This window comes from Triticum urartu, chromosome 2A (assembly GCF_056163025.1).
Source record: "Triticum urartu cultivar PI428250 chromosome 2A, HENAU_Tu73, whole genome shotgun sequence".
NCBI lineage: Eukaryota > Viridiplantae > Streptophyta > Magnoliopsida > Poales > Poaceae > Triticum > Triticum urartu.
In genome coordinates this window covers 390,118,099-390,139,910 of record NC_141874.1, presented here as the reverse complement: position 1 = coordinate 390,139,910, position 21,812 = coordinate 390,118,099, and positions in this window count along the sequence as shown.

Below are 21,812 nucleotides of genomic sequence, written 5' to 3'. Positions count from 1 at the left end.
AGAATAATGCTATCACTACATGCATATTTGGCTGGTGGAAAGCTCTATGGTTATAGTTTTTGCGAAAAGCCAATTTTTCCCTACAACAAAGGAATAGATTTTATTTAACTATCATGGTAGTTGAAACATCATTGAGAAGGTTCCTCCAACTCAATCCCAATTAAAATTAATTATCAACCCAACAATATTAATTTAGAGTGATGAGATACATATGATAATCCAAGTACTAGATACTCAAGAATTGTCCATAACCGGGGACACGACTAACCATGATTAGATTGTACACTCTGCAGAGGTTTGTGCACTTTTCCCCACAAGAACCGATCTCCCCCGTTGGATTTCTCGCACTACAGGGTGTTTGAGAAACGGGTGACCGAGACACAGTCTTTCAGAAACATTTACTCCGTACTCCGGGCAGACCATACCAACCTACATCCCTCTACCTGCTGATCCACCTCTTCGAGAGCTCATGTAACTTACTCAGCTATGCTAGAGCGCAGGATAGCATGTGGCTGCACACGGAAGTTCCTAGCATGAAATATCTCAGTTCCCTTTGAGCCTGGGTGGCGGACCTTAGGATTATCACACGGGTACTCCGGGATATCCTAGGACAACACTGGATTCCCCAGGTGCCCGACAAACAATCCACCCAGATGTGTATTCAAGTTGCCACCTTAAGTTGAACCATTAATTAACAATCTCACATCTGTCATGGATTTCACTCACCCAAACCACGTCTATGAGCATAGCATAGCAATATAAACAATATGTAGAAGTAACTCCCAAGGGTTTGATAATAACGGGGCAATAGGTTCTACCGCAGTAACTACTTCCCAACCCACATGTTAATCACATCCTAATCATGCAATGTTTGAGGATTGGAGCTAACGCATAAAAACTAGGTGATAAAGGTGTATGATCAAAGTGTTACTTGCCTTGCCGATGATCCGCAAAACCTAAAGATTCGAAGTAGCATGCTTCGCTCTCCGGGTGTTCTATCGCAAGCAAGCAATAGCATACATAAGCAATCAAGCAAAGAAGAATGGATAAAACTCAAATAAGAAGGTCTAACTAGAAAATTCAACTTAAGAACTCCGGTTTGCAAAAATAATCAAATCAAACGGGGCAACAAAACTCAAACTGCGAAAGAAATAAGGTTCATTTACTATTCTGGACTAAAGTCAAATTTTACAGTATCAAAACCTTGTTCAAATTGATTAAGCAGAAAGAGGGTTTCGAGACGAAGATCTAGGCTCTTGAATCGTCTGATTCCGACAAACGAGCGAAAAGATAAACTAAAACAAAAATCGGATCAGAAATCACGATCGGAAATAATCGCGGAAAATCCGAGAAAAAGAAAAACTGATGAACAGGCTAACAAACGAACATTCACTGTCTGCAGCTAACGAGTGAACACCGTTCGCTAAAAAGAACGTCCGGTAAATAACTAAACCGAGAAAAACCGATGAATCGTTCTATTAAAAAAAACTTAGGGTTTCCTAAAAAAACGGATCGGTTCTTAAAAAAACGAACGACGGCTTTACCTCCGGCGAGGTCCGGCGAGGCGGGGCGGCGACTCCGGTGAGGCGGGGCTGCGGCGGTGGGCGACGCGGTTGGCAGGGGCGGTGTGGCAGCGGCGCTCGGCGATGGCGACGCGGCAACGGGCGGCGGCGTGGGGCGGCTCCGGTTGCGGCGGGGTGCGACGGTGGTGGCAGAAATCGGGGGCGGGGGCGGGGTACTTATAGGAGGGGGTGCTTGCTTGGGCGAGGGGGCAAGTGGCGCGGGGAGGGAGAGTCCCGGCCGGTCTCGGATTTGCGGGGGGCGGCGCGCTCCCGTTCTCCTAGAAGGAGACGACGCGGGGAGGTGGGCCGGCTGACTTGGGCTTCGGCCCAGTCGGCGGAGGGAAACCTTTTTTTAAATAATTTTGCCGAAACTAAAAAAAATCCTATAAAATAAAATAAAATAAAAAACTAAAATTGCCAAAACAAATTTTCACCGTCTAAATAAAATATTTAGAACGAGATGAACATTTTCTTGGCCCTAAAATGCAACTTTGAAAAACGTGCAATTTTTCTAATTCAAATAAAATAGCAATAAACTCTGAATAAAATAAAATATTTGATTTTAATATTTTTTCTACAATATTTCATTTATTTTGGAGAAGTCATATTATCTCCTCTCATATATTTTAATATGAAATATTTTCGGAGAGCAAAATGATTAAAAACAAAAATCCTCGTTTCAAAATTTGATAAAACCCAAATATGAAAACAGGGAAATCCCCAACTCTCTCCGAGGGTCCTTGAGTTGCTTAGGATTTCGAGGATCCCGAAACGAAATGCAATAAAATATGATATGCATGAATGATCCATGTATAACATTCCAGATTGAAAATTTTGGATGTTACATTAGGCAAGTCCATATACTCAACCATCATATAGTCTTTTATGATTGCTAACACTCACCGCGTACACATGAGCAAAACGTTTCAATCGGACACATAGAAAGATAGGGGCTTATAGTTTCGCCTCCTAACGTATTCACCTCAAGCGTGATGTCAACAATAATAACTCATGCTATCTATATTCAACTGGTCATATGTGCCTAGATCTTTCCTCACCACATGATGCTTGCCAAAGGAGAAAAATAAAAAGGAATAGAAGGAAAACTTTGACTCTTTGCATAGAAGTAAATACAATAAAGTAAAAGATAGGCCCTTCGCAGAGGGAAGCAGGGGTTGCCATGCGCTTATTTGTTTGTATGCTCGACCCCTTAGTGCAAAAGAATGTCACGTTGAATTCCCCTTGTGATAGCGACCTTTATTATGCAGTCTGTCGCTTTTATTCTTCACCATCTCAAGTTCGTGCAACGCTCAATTTTCTCTCACACTAAATGATCTCACACTTCTAGAAGTATTTTTATTGCCTTTTTGCACCGATGACTACTTACTTGAAGGATCTTGCTCAATCCCTAGGTAGGTATGGTGGACACTTGAAAATAAGATTTGGGTTTAAGGGTTTTTGGATGCACAAGTAGTATCTCTACTTAGTGCGAAATTTTTGGCTAGCAATGATAGGGGCAAGCACCACATGTTAAAGGATCCATGACAATATGACTTCTATGTGAATATAAACAAACATAAACCATTAAGTTGTCTTCCTTGTCCAACGTCAACAATTTTGGCATATAATATTTTGATGAGATCTCACAATCACAAAATATTTCTAGGATAGTATATTTATATGTGAATCTTCTCTTCCCTTATTAATTCTTTCATGAGTTGCATCATTGACTAATGCTATGTTTGTTAATCTCTAATAAAATTTTCTACTTATACTTTTCCTTATGTGGTGTCATCACCTACCATAAGATTAGTATATGATCTTATTGATTTATTTCCTTTTATTTATTTATTTATTTATTTATTTCCTTTCTCTTTTTCTTTTATTTGCAGCATGAAAGTAAAGAAAGCAAAAACTCAAACTAAACTTTATTATATATCTTGCACACGATTACAAGGATTGAACTAAACTTTTAGTCATCTAAAGCAAAAGATCAAACTAAAATAAGTAAAGGCAAAAAAATAGTGGGATGCCACGATACCGGGACACCTCCCCCAAGCTTGGTGGAAGCCAAGGGGAGTGCCCAAACCCGATACTCAATTCTCCTTTGGTGGTGAAGAAGAAGGTGGTGGTGAAGAGATCTTGTCCTCGGATTTCCATGGCAGTGGTCCACCATCATAAGAAGAGGACTGAGTCTCACGGGTCCTGCAACTAGAAGCCAAACTCATACCTTTAAACCTCGCCTCATATTCAAAGACTTGGTTTTGGAGATCATAGATATGGCTTTGGAGGAAGTTGATTTGCTCGTTGAGGGTGAAGACGATGTTGTTCATGGGCTTGGCATCCACCTTGAGATCACGGGAGAGGTCCGTGATCATGAGGTGATTGGTATTGAGTCCATGCTCCACCATCCCCTTGCACCGAAAGACATCTTGTTCCATAGCTTCAAGTCTGGCTTCCATGGTTCCCGTCCCCTTGGGACATGGCACATCGCGAAGGTGAAGCACCCCCTCATGCACCTGGAAGACCTGAGGGTGCTACACAACCTCCCGCAGATATGGGTTGATGACGTTCTTAAACAACTTGTCCTAGGAGGAGCTTGAGGTGGCCATGGTAGATGTGATCTGATAGAAAACAGCAAGAAAAGAGAACAGAGGATTTCTCCGTGATATGGTGGTTAACAGGTTCGGAAAGTATATATAGATTTTTTTATCTTGGGGGACAAGCAAACGGAAGAAAAACGGGGTCTGGAAGGTGTCTCGGGTGGGCACAACCCACCTGGGCGCTCCAGGGCTGATGCCCTAGTGTCTTGTGCCCACCAGGGTACGCTTCCCGGTAGTTTCTTATTTTCCTATTTTTCTAAATATTCCAAAACTGACAAAAAATATTTTTGTAGATTTTTCGGAGTCCGTTTACTTACCGTATCACGTACCTCCTTATTTTCACGATTCTGGAGTGTTCCGGAAGGACTCTTTTCTGTGTTCTTCCGGTGTCATAGTTTGGATAATATTACTTTCAACATTAATGGGTGTACCTGAGATATAATGTTTTATTCCTTGCCCATTGACAACCTTGGTGTTAGTACCTTCAACATTATTTATTTTGATGGCTCCAGACCGATAAACCTCCTCGATAACGTAGGGGCCTTCCCATTTTGAGAGGATTTTTCCTGCAAAGAATTTGAAATGAGAGTTGTACAAAAGAACATATTCTCCGACTTTAAACTCACGCTTTTGGATTCTTTTGTCATGCCATCTTTTAACCTTTTCTTTGAATAATTTTGCATTTTCATAAGCTTGGGTTCTCCATTCATCTAATGAGCTAATATCAAATAACCTCTTTTCATCAGCAAGTTTGAAATCATAATTGAGTTCTTTGATTGCCCAATATGCTTTATGTTCTAACTCAAGAGGCAAATGACAAGCTTTTCCATAAACCATTTTATAAGGAGACATACCATAGGATTTTTATATGCTGTTCTATAAGCCCAAAGTGCATCATCTAATTTCGTAGACCAATTCTTCCTGGACCTATTGACAGTCTTTTGTAAAATTAATTTTATTTCTCTATTGCTAAGTTCAACTTGACCACTAGACTGAGGATGATAAGGTGATGCAATTCTATGGTTAACATCATACTTGGCAAGCATTTTACGGAAAGCACCATCAATAAAGTGTGAACCACTATCAGTCATTAAATATCTAGGGACTCCAAACCTTGCGAAAATAACTTCCTTAAGCATTTTAATAGAGGTGTTGTGATCCGCACTACTGGTTGGAATGACTTCTACCCATTTAGTAACATAATCAACAACAACCAAAATATGTGTATACCCATTAGAGGAAGGAAAAGGTCCCATGTAATCAAATCCCCAAACGTCAAATGGTTCAACAACAAGTGAATAGTTCATAGGCTTTTCTTGACGCTTACCGATATTACCTATTCTTTGACATTCATCAGAAGATAAGACGAACTTACGGGCATCCTTGAAGAGAGTAGGCCAATAAAATCCAGATTCTAATACCTTGTGAGCAGTTCTATCTCCAGCATGATGCCCTCCATAAGCTTCGGAGTGACATTTATGTAAGATTTGTCCCTGTTCATGCTCAGGTACACAACGTCTAATAATACCATCTACTCCTTTATAAAGATGTGGGTCATCCCAAAAGTAATGTCTTAAATCATAGAAGATTTTTTTCTTTTGTTGATATGCAAAGTTAGGTGGTAAATATTTAGCAACAATGTAATTAGCATAATCAACATACCAAGGAGTATTATGAGCAACATTTGTTGCAGCTAACTGCTCATCAAGAAAACTATCATCAATAGGTAGTGGGTTGTCAGGCAAATTTTCAAGCCTAGATAGATTATCAGCTACGGGGTTCTCAGTTCCTTTTCTATCAATGATATGTAAATCAAATTCTTGTAAAAAGAGAACCCATCGAATAAGTCTAGGTTTAGCATCTTTCTTTACCCTAAGATATTTAATAGCAGCATGATCGGTGTGAACAATTACTTTGGAACCAACAATATAAGGTCTAAATTTGTCACAAGCAAACAACACTACTAAGAATTCTTTTTAAGTAGTTGCATAATTTCATTGAGAACTATCTTGAGTTTTACTAGCATAATGAATAATATTCAGTTTCTTATCAACTCTTTGTCCTAGAATAGCACCAACAGCATAATCACTAGCATCACACATAATTTCAAAAGGCAAGTTCCAATCAGGTGGTTGAACAATAGGTTTTAGGGTTTAGGCTTTCTTGAGTGTTTCAAAGGCTTCTAAACAATCATGATCAAAAACAAAAGGAATATCCTTTTGTAAAAGATTCGTAAGAGGCCTAGAAATTTTAGAGAAGTCTTTGATATATCTCCTATAGAAACCATCATGACTTGAGAAACTATGAATACCTTTTATATCTTTAGGACATGGCATTTTCTCAATTGCATCAACCTTAGCTTTGTCCAGTTCAATACCTCTTTCAGAAATTTTACAACCCAAGACAATGCCTTCATTAACCATAAAGTGGCACTTCTCCGAATTCAAGACAAGATTTGTTTGTTCACATCTCTACAAAACTTGATCAAGATTGCTTAAACAACCATCAAAAGACTTCCATAAGCAGAGAAGTCATCCATGAAAACCTCAACAATCTTTTCACAGAAGTTAGAGAATATAGCTGTCATACATCTTTGAAAAGTAGAGGTGCATTACATAAACCGAAAGGCATACGTCTATAAGCATAGGTTCCAGATGGACAAGTAAAAGCGGTCTTTTCTTGATCAGGCTGAGAAACAGGTATTTGTGAAAAACCAGAGTATCCATCAAGGAAGCAAAAATGTGTGTGCTTAGACAATCTTTCAAGCATTTGATCAATAAAAGGCAGAGGGAAATGAACTTTTCTAGTTGCTTTGTTTAATCTCTAAAATCAATTACCATTCTATAGCTTGTAACAATTCTCCATGGAATAAGTTCATTCTTATCATTAGGAACAACAGTTATACCTTGTCTCTTAGGGAGACAATGAACATGACTTACCCATCTACTATCAGCTATATGAGAGATTATATCTGCTTCCAAAAGTTTTAATATTTCCGTTTTTACCACTTCTTTCATCTTCGGATTTAACCGACGTTGGTGATCAACAACGGGTTTAGCATCAGGTTCCATATTAATTGTGTGCTGACATAGAGTGGGACTAATGCCCTTTAAATCATCAAGAGTGTATCCAATAGCAGCTCCGTGCTTCCTTAGAACTTTCAATAATCTTTCTTCTTCATGTTCTGAAAGGTTAGCACTAATAATAACATGATATATCTTCTTTTCATCAAGATAAGCATATTTCAAAGTGTTTGGCAATTGTTTTAATTCAAACACAGGATCACCTTTAGGTGAAGGAGGACCTCCTAGAGTTTAAATAGACAAGTTGTGTTTAAGTAGAGACATTGTTCAAAGAAAATCTTATCTATTTCATTTCTTTCATGCATATGCAAATCATTTTCATGGTATAGCAAATATTGTTCTAGTGGATCAGTAGGAGGAACAACAATAGAAGCAAGACCAATTAATTCATATTTACAAGGCAATTCTTTTTCATGAAGCTTTCTACTAAACTTGGAAAAATTAAACTCATGATACTCATCACCAAAACTAACACTGCCAATTTGTTTCTTACAATCTATTTTAGCATTAACGATGTTCAAGAAAGGTCTACCAAAGATAATGGGGCAAAAGTCATCTTGTGGGGAATCAAGAAAAAGAAAATCAGTAGGGTATTTTATTTTCCCACACAAGACTCCAACATCTCTAACAATCCCAATTGGTGAGATAGTGTCTCCATTAGCAAGTTTAATAGTAACATATATGTCTTCTATCTCCGAGGGTGCTATGTCATTCATAATTTGTTGATATAAGGTCTAAGGAATAGCACTCACACTAGCACCTATATCACATAAACCATGATAACAATGATCTCCTATTTTAACTGAGACAACGGGCATGCCAGCAATAGGTCTAAGTTTATCCTTTTTATCAGGATTGGCAATTCTAGCAGTTTCTTCAGAGAAGTAAATAACATGCCCATCGACATCTTCTTCCAAGAGATTTTTAACCATAACAATACTAGGTTCCACCTTAATTTGTTCATCAGGTTTAGGTGGTCTAAGATAGCTTTTGTTGACCACAGTTGAAACTTTGGCATGTTCCTTCATCCTAACTTGGAAAGGTGGTTTCTCAAAATAAGCAGAAGGAACAACTGGATCAACATTATAAAGTATAGTTTCTTCTTTAACTGGTACTAGTTCTTTGATTTCTTGTTTAATAGGTGGGTGATATTTAAACCACCTCTCTTTAGGGAGATCAACATGAGTAGCAAATGATTCACAAAAGGAGGCTACTATCTCAGAGTCAAGTCCATATTTAGTTCTAAACTTTTGAAAAGCATCGGTATCCATAAAAGATTTAACACAATCATACTTAAGTTTAATACCTGACTCTTTACCTTCATCGAGTTCCCAATCTTCAAAGTTATGCTTAATTCTTTCCAAAAGATCCCACCGAAATTCAATAGTCTTCTTCATAAAAGAACCAGCACAAGAGGTATCGAGCATGCTTTGATCCTTAGGAGAAAGGTGAGCATAAAAGTTCTGGATAATAATTTATCTTGAGAGCTCATGGTTGGGGCATGAATGTAACATTGACTTAAGCCTCCCCCAAGCTAGAGCGATAATTTCTCCTTCACGAGGCCAAAAATTATATATATAATTCTGATCACGATGAACTAGATGCACAGGATAATTTTTTTGATAGAACTACAATTTCAAGCGATTCCAATTTCAAGATCCAATATCATCACATAGCCTATACCATGCCAATGCTTTTCCCTTCAAAGATAAAGGGAAAACCTTTTTCATAACTTCATCTCCGTGTAAACCCGCAACCTTGAACAATCCACAAATTTGTTCTACATATATCAAGTGCATACCAGGATGTTCGGTTTCGTCTCCTGCATAAGGATTAGCTAGCAGTTGTTCTATCATACCCAAAGGAATTTCATATTCAATATTTTCAGTAGATGCAGTAGGTTGAGGGGTAGCTAATTGTGGTTCCGATTGAGGTGAAGATTCCCCGAACAAACCCCTTGTCGGAGTAATTGGACATGGATACCCTGAAAATGGCGAGACAATAAATCAAGACATCGGGGCTAGCAAAGCCCCTCAGTCCGACTGTCCGGCCGCTCCTGCCAGCTCCTCATCCGAATGCTCTGTCCGGCCGGCTGCCGACTGCAGCCCGACCCGACACCGACGAGTCGACCGTACCGCGACGTCATCTACAGTGTACCATGTCCCCTGGATACTAATTTATAAAGTACCCCAGGGGACACGCATGACATGCACCATGATACTAGCTATGCCTACATAGCTTGGCTAGTAAGCTACCCAAGGTAGCTTACAAGCAAAGCCACTACCACCCATGCCACTAGCTAGCTTACACATTAAGCTAGCTACACACTATATATAGCAACCATCCATCCATCCACCACACACGCATGCATACATGCCCACGGGCACACACCCATTTAGGCAACCCCATGCCACTCGACCACTAGAGCTTGCATGCTCATCCAGCCACCCGCATATATACGAGGCCAGATGCCTACGGCACTGACCTCAGATACAGCTCCAGGAGCACTCTGTACCAGATATACCAAATATAGTCAGACATGCAGGAGTAGGGGTGTTATCTCTCCGAAGAGCTCCGAACCTGGGTAAACTAGCGCGTGCTACTTGCATACCCGTCCTTGGATATTCCAGCAGCGGTCTTGCCCACACACTAAGACACCTTGTGGCATATGTCATCTTGCACCCCCTATGAGAATACCACGACATTTGGCGCCCACCGTGGGGTGGTACTATGCTACCGCGCTGCTGCTGGTTTCGCAGTCCGGGCGGGACCATCTTCGTCATCTCCGCCGCAACGTCGCCATCGTCTCTCCGGTAGCGCTCGAGGGCCCGACATCGACACGCCCCCGGAGCAGTCGCGAGGGGCGGCACGTCCTCACCATCGGCCTCGTCATATTCATCATCACTGCGACGTCGCCACCTCCCCGGCGCCGGTTGAGGGCTCGACATCAGCATGCCCTCAGCGCGTCCGTGCTGGGCGGTGCGTCTTCATCACCATCGTTGCAACGCCGACAGTCCGTCCGCACGCGCGCCACACGCGGGCTCACTTCGTCGGCCGTGTCCATCCACACGTCATTCGCATCTGCTCCCCTCTGCGATGCACCTTGCTTCCGACCGGAACACGCGTTTGCCACTCCATATCCCATCTATACGAGCTAGCTAGATTCAAGTCAACAATGGTCAAACCATTAGCCAACACGCATCAAACCATAGCCATGAGCATCCCAGACTATGGCCATACCCAAGCCAGATAATCACCGTATAATCCCTGGACAGTGGCCGTACAATGGTCGTGCGCTAGGCCTACTACGCAGCTCGTCTGGCTTCACCTGTTGACCGCGGGCGACCTCTGCGCCCGCTCGTTGCCAGCGCACGAGCCGCCGGCCTCCCGGTCTGCTGCCGCTCCCCCATCCGCGTCCACATCGCCCGCGGCCACCCTAGCTCGCCTCTGCTCCGTGCGCGTGCGCGCGGCTATCCGGCCTGACTCCACCCCACCGCGCCGGGCCACTCGCCCCGACCCCCGGTGCGTTGCGCGGACGCCGCTTAGGGCCTCCTCGTGCGCGCTCGGCTGTGGCCGGCTGCCCATGCGCCTTCGTCCCCACGCGCCGCTCCGGCTCCCGCAGCTGCGCGCGCGCCGGCTGCTGGCTGGCCGGTCCCCCACCGTCGTGTCACCTCTGGCTGCGCCCGTGTGCCGGCCCATATCCGCGTCGCGGGGCCGCCTCCTCCTTCGCACACGGCCTCCGTGCCCGGCCGACTGCCGGCTCTCGCGCCGCTGCAGAGCCCCGCGTCGGCCTCGCTCTCCCGTGCGCCGACCCGCGGTCTGGTGCCCCTCGCCGGCTTGCCGCGGCCTGCTCCGGCTCGTGCCTCGACCAGTCCGGCTGGCTCCACTTCCGTAAGACGGCGGCCGGGTTCTCCGCCCCCGTGCCGACTTCTCCATGCGCGTTGGCTGCACCACGCCTCCGCTCCAGTCGGCTGCCGGGTCCGGCTCCTCCCGCGTCGCCGCACCAGGTCCCGGCTCCTGCGTCGCCTCGCCCTCCCGCATGTCGACTCTGCCCCGCGCGCCGCGCCTCCCGTGCTCGGTCGGGTCGCCGTGCACCCGTTGGCCGGCTCCTCCAGGTCGCCTCCCCGCGCCAGGCCCGGGCCGGCTCCGGGTGGCCGGATCGCCGCCTCCACCTCCCCTCGGCTACACCTCGCGCGCTCGGCTCGGTGCGCCCGCGACCCGCTCCTGGCCGACTCCGCCACTTGGCCCCGCCTCGCCGGCTATAGCTCCCGCCGCGAGCGCCGTGGCCGGCTGTGCCCCGCCGGGTCCCCGCTCCGGCCGTCTGCTGTGAGCGACACCTAAAAAAAGAGGTTGAAGAAAGAACGGGGCTGGGTGCCCATCCGGCTAGAGAAAAGAAAGAAGAGGCCGGCTGCCGCGCTCCCACTATGGCCGGCTGCTGCGGTTGCGTGCCCGAAGAAGAAAAGAAAAAGAAAAGCCAGATGAGGTCGGGTGCTCGGGGAAAATAAAAGAGGCTGAGTGCCCAATCCGGCTGAGAAGAGGCTGAGTGCCCAATCTAGCTGAGAAGTGGCCGAGTGCCCGAAAGAAAAAGAAAAAAAAGAGAGAAAGAGATGTGCGTTCGACTGCACGTAGCCGACTGGAATTTGCGTCCGACTGGCCGCGCCGGCTGAAAATTTCGTCTGACTGCCAAGATGTGCGTCCGACCACCTGCTGTGAAGAAGGTGCTGGCTGCCTAGCCGGCTGCAAAGAAGTTCGAGTGCTAAGTCGGAGTCCTGCTGCTACAGCCGGACAAAGAGAAGAAGAAAAAAGAATCAACTTCAACAAAGAAAACAAAGTAGTTGCCGGGAGATCCGGCCCGACTGCTCAGCAGTCGGCCCGACTCTCGGGGGCTACACCTAGCGGGTGCACTGACGCGCCCTCGCGAAAAAGAAGACAAAGTAGTTGCCGGGAGATCCGTCCTGACTGCTCAGCAGTCGGCCCGAATCTCGAGGGCTACACCCAGCGGGTGCGCTAACGCACCCCCGGGAAGAAGAAGACAAAGTAGTTGCCGGGAGATCCAGCCCGACTGCTTAGCAGTCGGCCCGAATCTCAGGGGCTACACCTAGTGGGTGCGCTGGCGCGCCCCCACGAAAGATTGTTGACAAGAGAAGAGTTTTATCCGGCTCTCTGCAGCCGGCAGAATAAAAAAAGAGAGAAAAGGGGCACTGCAAGACGCCTTGCCACCTGGCCGGTCGAGCCTGACCGGCCGTGATCCTCCTTCGAGCACCCGGGGGCTCGAAGGCTGCACCTAGCGGGTGCGCCGACGCACTCCGCGAGCGTCGAGCCGCGCTGGCTGTCTTCGGCAAACTCCGCCTCGGCTACTCGAAAACCAATGTGAGCTCCTCACCCGCATGTTTTTTGCACCACGCAAGCACGGATAACCCTGAGCGATGCTCGGGGGCTATCTTCTTATTTTATTACAGTTGAAACACTGTTCGCCCCGGCGCCAACCAAAGTTGGCCCGGGGGCTGGCCGCTTGGCCTGAGATGTTTTTTCTCGCAGACGGCTTAGTAGCGTGTGCAGTACCAAAGGCCCACTCTCAGTCACAGACCGCGGAGCGGCTGTTCGGCTAGCAAGAGTGAGCGCTGGAGGCCACCCACGCGAAAAACGTCCGGGAAGAAAAATGGTCCGGGCGACCCGGCCATTTCCTTCACAAGTATCTGCTCGGTTAAATCCACTCCCAGAGTCTGAGTACTGTACACTCCGCTTCGCGGCCCACTCTCAGCCACAGACTGCAGAGCGGCTGTCCGGCAAGCAAGAGCACAAGCCAAAAAGTGGAGGGAACACGAAAAAGATTAAGGGGGCTCGGACGAAACCGAGTCGGCACCCTCCGCATAAAACTTGCAATGCTAAAAGTAAACATTTGATATATCTGCGTGGACTAACTTTGTCTTTTTCATGATCATTTCCATGAACACTTGCCAAAAAACCTCCGCCCAAATTTGCCAAGTTGCCCGGAGGCTTGGGGGCTACCATCGGAGTAATTGGACACGGATACCCTGAAGACGGCGAGACAATAAATCAAGACATCGGGGCTAGCAAAGCCCCTCAGTCCGACTGCCCGGCCGCTCCTGCCGGCTCCCCGTCCGACTGCTCTGCCCGGCCGGCTGCCGGCTGTCGACTGCGCCAACCAGCCGGCTGCTGACTGTGCCAACCAGCCGGCTGCCGGCTGCGCCAACCAGCCGGCTGCCGACTGCAGCCCGACCCGACACTGACGGGACGACCCTACCACGACGTCATCTACAGTGTACCATGTCCCCTGGGTACTGATTTATAAAGTACCCCAGGGGACAAGCATGACATGCACCATGCTACTAGCTATGCCTACATAGCTTGGCTTGTAAGCTACCCAAGGTAGCTTACAAGCAAAGCCACTACCACCCATGCCACTAGCTAGCTTACACATTAAGCTAGCTACACACTATATATAGCAACCATCCATCCATCCACCACACACGCATGCATACATGCCCACGGGCACACACCCATTTAGGCAGCCCCATGCCACTCGACCACTAGAGCTTGCATGCTCATCCGGCCACCCGCATATATACAAGGCCAGATGCCTATGGCAATGACCTCAGATACAGCTCCAGGAGCACTCTGTACCAGATATACCAGATATGCTCAGACATGCAGGAGTAGGGGTGTTATCTCTCCGGAGAGCCCCGAACCTGGGTAAACTAGCGCGTGCTACTCGCATACCCGTCCCTGGATATTCCGGCAGCAGTCTTGCCCACACACTAAGCCACCTTGTGGCATATGTCGTCTTGCACCCCCCCGTGAGAATACCATGACACCCCTCAAAGGATTGTTTTCCATAGTAATAAGTGAAAATAAATTTCACCACACTATATAAATGTTTCCTTACCAAATTCCACTTACCAAAGGTGCTTCACTCCCCAGCAACGGCGCTAGAAAATAGCCTTGATGACCCACAAGTATAGGGGATCAATTGTAGCTCTTCTGATAAGTAAGAGTATCAAACCCAACGAGGAGCAGAAGGAAATGACAAGTGGTTTTTAGCAAGGTAATGTCTGCAAGTGCTGAAATTGTAAGTAGCAGAGTAGATTGATAGCAAGGTAATTTGTAACGAGCAAGTAACGATAGTAGTAACAAAAGTGCAGCAAGGTAGCCCAATCCTTTTGAGGCAAAGGACATGCCAAAATGGTCTCTTATGATAAGCAAAGCATTCTTGAGGGTACACGGAAATTTCATCTAGTCACTTTCACCATGTTGGTTCGATTTGTGTTCGCTACTTTGATAATTTGATATGCGGGTGGACCAGTGCTTAGGTGCCGTTCTTACTTGAACAAACCTCCTACTTATGATTAACCCTCCCACAAGCATCCGCAACTATGAGAAAAGTATTAAGAATAAATTCTAACCATAGCATTAAACTTTTGGATCTAATCGGTCCCTTACGGAATAGCGCATAAACTGGGGTTTAAGCTTCTGTCACTCTCGCAACCCATCATCTAATTGATACTCCAGAATGCATTCCCTTAGGCCCAAATATGGTGAAGTATCAGGTAGTCGACGCTCACATGACACCACTAAGGGAATCACAACATACATACTATCAAAATATCGAACAGATATCAAGTTCACATGATTACTTGCAACATGATTTCTCCCTTGACCCCAAGAACAAAAGTAACTACTCACAAATGATAATCATGCTCAAGATCAGAGGCGTATTAAACAGCATATTGGATCTGAACATATAATCTTCCACCAAATAAACCATATAGTAATCAACTACAAGATGTAATCAACACTACTAGTCACCCACAAGCACCAATCTATAGTTCCGGTAACAAGATTGAACATAAGAGATGAACTAGGGTTTGAGATGAGATGGTGTTGTTGAAGATGTTGATGGAGATTTCCCTCCCAAAGATGGAAGAGTTGTTGGTAATGATGATGATGATTTCCCCTTAAGGAGGGAAGTTCCCCCGACGGAATCGCTCCGCCGGAGGGCAAAAGTGCTCCTGCCCAAGTTCCGCCTCGAGATGGCGACGCTCCATCCCGAAAGTCCCCTCCTTATTTTTGCTAGGTCAAAATGACTTATATACCAGAAGATGGGCACCAGAGGTGGGCCTTGGTGAGCACAACCCACCAGGGCGCGCCTAGGCTTCCTGGCGCGCCCAGATGGGTTGTGCCCACCTGGTGGGACCCCTCTGGTAGTTATTTGCTCCAATATTCCTCATATATTTGATAATAAATCTCCATGAAGTTTTATATTGTTTGGAGTTGGGCAGAATAGGTGGCCTGACATAGCTTTTCCAGGTCTAGATTTCCAGCTGCCGGCATACTCCCTCTTTGTGTATACCTTGCATATTATGAGACAAAAGGCATTAGAATTACTCCAAAAAACATTATTATGGATAAAAACATCATAAATAACACTCAGAAAACATGATGCAAAATGGACGTATCACACTGCAATACAATACCACTAGCAAGATGTCAGGATAACATAGGACGGTACCATATTGCTAGTCTTCTTCATTTCCTCCTTATTCTTCTTCATCTTCCTCTTCATGCTATGTTTCTCTTTCTCCTCATCAACTGGTGAAACCAATTACATGATTGGCCTTCTATTTCATAATTGGTTTTGTCAGTGAGGGAGTACAAGTGTACTAGTAAACAATAACATTATTTTCTCATGGCAGTCACAAATTAGAGATGAACACATGCATTAAATATCATTCTTACCTAAAGGATGGTTATGGTGCCAATATGGATGATGAGGATTGGAACACAGATCTCCCTTTGTGCAGTTCCATTGAAATGAACCAACTATTCCATTCTGACATTCCAGTTAAACAACACAAAAGTCAACTTCTTTTAAGAAGTGTTTTGTGCAGTGCACCAAAAGGTCACAACAGCAACCAGGTGAAATGGATATCCCTGTTTGCACAAATAGCTATAGAGGAAACAATCAGAGTCTCAAACAATTACAGGCAAAAACATTTGCCTAAACTTGTCATGGCTTATAATAGTGGCATGGCTTCATTTTACCAGGGGCATTAGATTAAAAACAACTAAATATTTGGTATAAGGGCATGGGACAGAGGGTGCACCAGCAGTGCAGCACCATGTACCTAAACCGGGGCATAAAGTGGTGATCCAGAGTTTGTTGCACCGAGAAACAAACATCCAAGAAACATATCTGGGTTGGTCCCATTTTTGTTCACTCTAGCCACCTACTCCTATGTTTTTTTGGAAATGGAGGCATGCCCCCGGCCTCTGCATCATAATGATGCATGCATCCATCTTATGTGTGGATAGCAAATCTAGTCCTGGTCATACCACTGTGTACAACATTTCCCCTATATTTCCCTTTTCGACCAAGAGACCGGTTGGATGACCAGTCCTGGTCATACCACTATGTACAACATTTCCCCTATATTGCAGCGATGTAGCGAGCTGGGGAAGTAGATCTAGGGCGGTTTCGAAGGAAGATATACCTGAAGGTCGTCGGGATGTGGATAGGTGGGCGGCGGGAGGCTGGATCCGACCACACTAGGGCAATGAAGAAGGGTTCGGAGGAACTCCCACGCCGGCACTCGGCCAGAGATAATGGTGCGGCCAGCAGTGGGTCTCCTCCCTCACTGTCGATGACAGCCTAAACGTTGCCCCTCCTCCCCTTCACCGGCGGAGGGGGATACGTCCGGATCTGTAACCAGTGGTGAGGATAGAAAGATAGTGTTACCACCACTATCTTGTTTAGATCTAGAGAGGATGAGAGTGTGTGAATACACTACTGTAGGATGCTGCTAACACGACACTACGATCAGAGACCCTTCGAGAAACTGTGTGCGATGCAATGATCGCAAACGGTGGTGTAGGAAAACCGTCAGGAATGTATAAAACGTTTGCGATGACAGATGCATCAAACATGGTTCAGGTTTTAGTTGCGTGTGCGATGAAGGGCATATGGTTCAGTTCAATTAACTATTTGCGATGAGGAGGAACAAAAGAAATGGGCAGCCAAATGAAGGTGTGTGCGAAGTACAACATATGGTTCAATCGGATGAACTGTTTGTGATTAGGCAACACAAAAGAAACGGATAGCCCGATCAAGGTGTGTGCGATGTACAACATACAGTTCACCCGGATGAACTGTTTGTGATTAGGCAAGAGAACAGAAACGGTTCAATATAACAAGATGTGTGTGACATGCAGCAAACAAGTCTGTAATCAGAAATGTGTGCGAAGACCGATAATAACGCATACGATTGCTTCTAATAAGACATATGTGATATGCTCTGTCTACACAACATCTATTGGCCATTGTGGGACAGGAGGTCATCCGGATACGCCGTAAGGACGCAAAGAGGCATTCCTATTAGCAAGGACTAGCTGTGCCACTAGTAGCTCATGTAAGAAAACTATCAAGTTAAGTGTGCTCAGGCTGGAGCAGCCATCGGATGGGTGACTGGATGGGAAGTTGTGTCGATGTTAAATTAGGTGATGGGATGGGCCATTTTGGTCAAATGACCGAAATGCCCCATTCCCTCAGCTAATTTAACCTCGAGGTCCTTGTTTTTTATTTATTTTTTATTTTCTAACACATGTTAAAGAAGGTCTACCGCATTACTTTTTGACAATGTGCGATACATGGCATACAGTTGATCCATCCGACCTATTTGTGATGGAATAGGCCGTGTGTGTTGTGGGCAAACGCTTGCTAGTATTCAACCGTTTGGGATTGATGAATTCATCACCGACGGGATCCCTAGTGTGGTTCGTGTTCATCTAATCATCATCTACTTCTTGTGCTAGCTCGATGCTAAGTTTCAATTAATTGATGGTGTTTTATGAACACGCCACCATTTCCTGCCATTTCCTCACATGTTTCCCGCCACCCTGCTATATTGCGCATAGGGTGCGTGCGACACACAGAGGCGACAAGCAGCCTGTAGCACATCCACCTTTTCCAAGCATGCCAACCCACCAAAGCGCTACCTCTGCCAGCAACCTCGTCGACGAGGAAAACAAGCAGGCGCCACGGCCTGTCGCGGCCGAGGCGCTCCCCGGCAACGGGATGGAAGACGCTGTGAGGCGCGTCATCGCCAGGGTTGAGCAAACCTTTGGCGCATGGCACTTGAGCGCCGCAGATCAAGATAGGCATGTTAGCACCGACAGGCTGCAGCTCACCGCACAACATGATCGATGGCGCACCGCATAGCAAGCTAGGCGCGTCCGTGCCGATAGGCTGCGGCTCGCCGCACAATGAGAGCGTGTCGCACAGCAAGAGCGGATCCATCGGCGCTTTCCTGCTATCGACACGGCGTCACGGCTGGGTACACGTTCCATCAGTACCCCCATTCCTCCCTAGGTGTGGGCAGAGGCCCTCAACACCGTACTTGTACCAGATGCCGGCCACGCCGTACTTGCACTGGACGCCCACCGCGCTGTTCGCATGGGTGCCGCCGTTCGCCTTGTCCGCGGCCCGCTGGAAGCCAACACGCTGGTCCATAGGCTCGACCGCCTCCTTGGCCCAGGTGTCCACCTAGGTGCAGTAGAGGAACATGGTCGTCGCACTCGAGCTGGTGACCTCCGATGAAATAGCCAACTTGGAGCTCGAGATCCCGCTCCAGATGCACCACGAGCGTGTCGACCGCTTGGACGAATGCCTGCACGAGTTTAGGAAGAGCCAAGAGCTACCCTAGGCAAGGGCTACTGGTCATGGTCTCATGGACGCGTTTTATTTTGAAAAGTTGTTTCGACGTGGGTAGCTTTGTATTCACAGCAATCATAGTATTGCTCTGTTTATTGCTCTATTTCAATGTGTGTACTTTGTTTTTCATTCTTATATGTTCTATTTCAATGTGTGTATATACGCTTTCCATTCTGTATATGTGGATGAAAACAACTAGATTCAAATCAGTATACAAAAACAGATAGAAAATGGAATTCATAATATATATATATATATATATATTAATTTTTCATTACATCATCACATAATATATATAAAAAAATATCATCACATATACGTGATGATACTTAACTACTAGGAACAATGCATAAAATTGAAAACGAAGAATACTAAAACTAATAATCCCTCCTGGGGCCAGTATTCCGGCAGCCCCTCGCCAGCAGCTCCCTGGTGCGCGTCGTCTTCCCAGTGCGGAGGCAGTACTCCGACTCCTCCGCCTCGCAGCGCTTGACGTACCGATCTGCCTCTTGCTGGCGGACGCGCGCGACCGATCTTGCCATTTCGTTGGGCGCCCACCGAAGCTCCTCGTCGGTGGCACACTGGAGCTTCTCGGCCCACCTCCACACAGCGACGAGGTGCCCAGCACCTATGAACTTCCTCGCGAAGTACCCGTCTTCGTACACCTCCTCGTCACGACGACGTGCCTGCCCCCAAAGCTCCACCGCCTCCTTTTTCCAGGCGGCATCATGGGCTTCACAGGTCGCTTGGTACCTGGCTTCCTCCTCCGCCATCTCCTTGAATGCCACTTGCCTGGCTTTCTCAGCCGGCGGCAGCGACTTCCATAGACAAAGATTGTACTGGCCCCAAAACAAATCCAAAGTTGGGGGGGTCCAGCGCAACCTCGTCAGGAGGCACGTAGGGGTCCTCGTCGCTGCTAATCGGGTGAGTGTCCTCGGGGGCGGCGACTCCTCGTCGGTGCATGGGCAGACCGGCAGCGCCATGGCAGAGATTTGAGAGAGAGAGGGTGAGCGAGGGGAGGATGTAGATGAGAATGCAGGCGGGACAACGTGAGCAAGGTAGTATTTATTGGCGGCCGGAATCTAGATTGACGGGGACAGTACACACGACGGTCGCCGGAATTTACGAGCACTGTAGTTTGAATTACACACAACTCCCGCAGCAAATCCGTGTGTGAACATAATAGCTGACGGTTTCCAATACAGAATAGTGTGTGATTAATGATCCTCGCCAATCACCTACCAAACCTCGAGCCACGAGATAGAGTGCCAATCGTGTGGGGCCGGTTGTCTTGCCAGTTCTTTACATTTCTTTTTTGAACACCAGATATTTACATCATCTGATGATTTTTTAATTCGCACACAAGTACACAAAAATATGATTTTTCAAACTGTTTAGGTTAGGCGTTGCATGTAGATGTAATTCAAAGTTGAATTACGGTCATTAAATGGTTAGAAAATCACTTAAATGTCTTTAAAAGGTCAAATGACCCCTGAAAATTTCCAAATTTTCACATGATAGTTGTATTAGTGCACATTAAACGTAGGAAAAAATTTGAAGGCCGTAAGAGGAAGCTATCTCCCGTCCGTCAGCAAACATACATTGTTCCCTCTCGAAACCACAAACCTTCTAGTGAGTTGCTCTGGTTTGTGAGGGGTGTGTGTCCAAACTTTCGTCAAACAGGCCAATTTTTTTACCACATCATCTTGGTGGCATGACATTAAATCAAGCAAGGTTTCATGATTTTCTGATCATTTTTTATTTTTTTGGAATTAAAATGCCATGGCATGCACTCCATGCATGTGCCCATGCCTTGACACCAATATGTTTGAAAATTCATTCGAATTTACTGCACATGGAATTAACTCGCACACAAGTACACAAAAATATGGTTTTTCAAACCGTTTTGGTTAGGCGTTGTGTGTATATGTATTTCAATGAATTACGGTCAATAAATGGTTAGAAAATCACTTAAATGTCTTTAGAAGGTCACGGTCCCAACCCATTCATACGACACATTCAACCAAACGCATCCTAAGACAGTGTCACAGTTTGTACCTAGCATCTTAAATTGTTGCCATCTCATCAACGGTGCCATTAGAAAATTATTTGGCACCGCTTCAGCAGTTTGTGCAGCCAACTTTGGTCCACACATCCGAGCAGCCAAGCAGTAAAATACTAAATCTTTATGGCATGAAGGAACAGGGCATCGGAGCAACTACGTGCTCAGGAGTTTGGGTCCCTGATTTTTTTTCCGCTGCATCGGCTCGCCAGTTCAGGGCACCGGTGCGAGATGTAGCAACAGTTGTCTTTACACCAATTTTGGCATACATATTGGATGACCTTAGTGCTATAGTTCTATGTTACTAAATTTGTGCATGTACGCACCTATTAGTATCAATTTGCTGTCATCCAAACACTATCTCTATGTCGTTGCAGTTATATTTACCTTCCTCATAAAATGTTCAATTTGTTATTTATTGTACATGAGTAAGAACTGGTAGCGTCATTGTAATTTATTATAGCTTCTGATGTTCCAGAATTTGGTTGTTGTCTCAGTACCAATTATTTCATTTGCACATTGATCTTTTTGAGAAGATATGTCATAATTAACATGGTTCTTCAGTTTTTCAAAATAAGCATTGGTGATTTTCCATGTTGCTGTAAACCCATTTCCCCTACAATTGTTACTAATCTAGTTTTAAATATTATAGGATGAACGGAAGTGTTCTTACTTGGAGTGGGTTGATCAAGAGTGGCCACAGTCTTTGAAGATGTGCCTAACAAAGCTCTGGAGCATGTATGAGGAAGTGAACACAGCTAGGTTTAGAGAAAG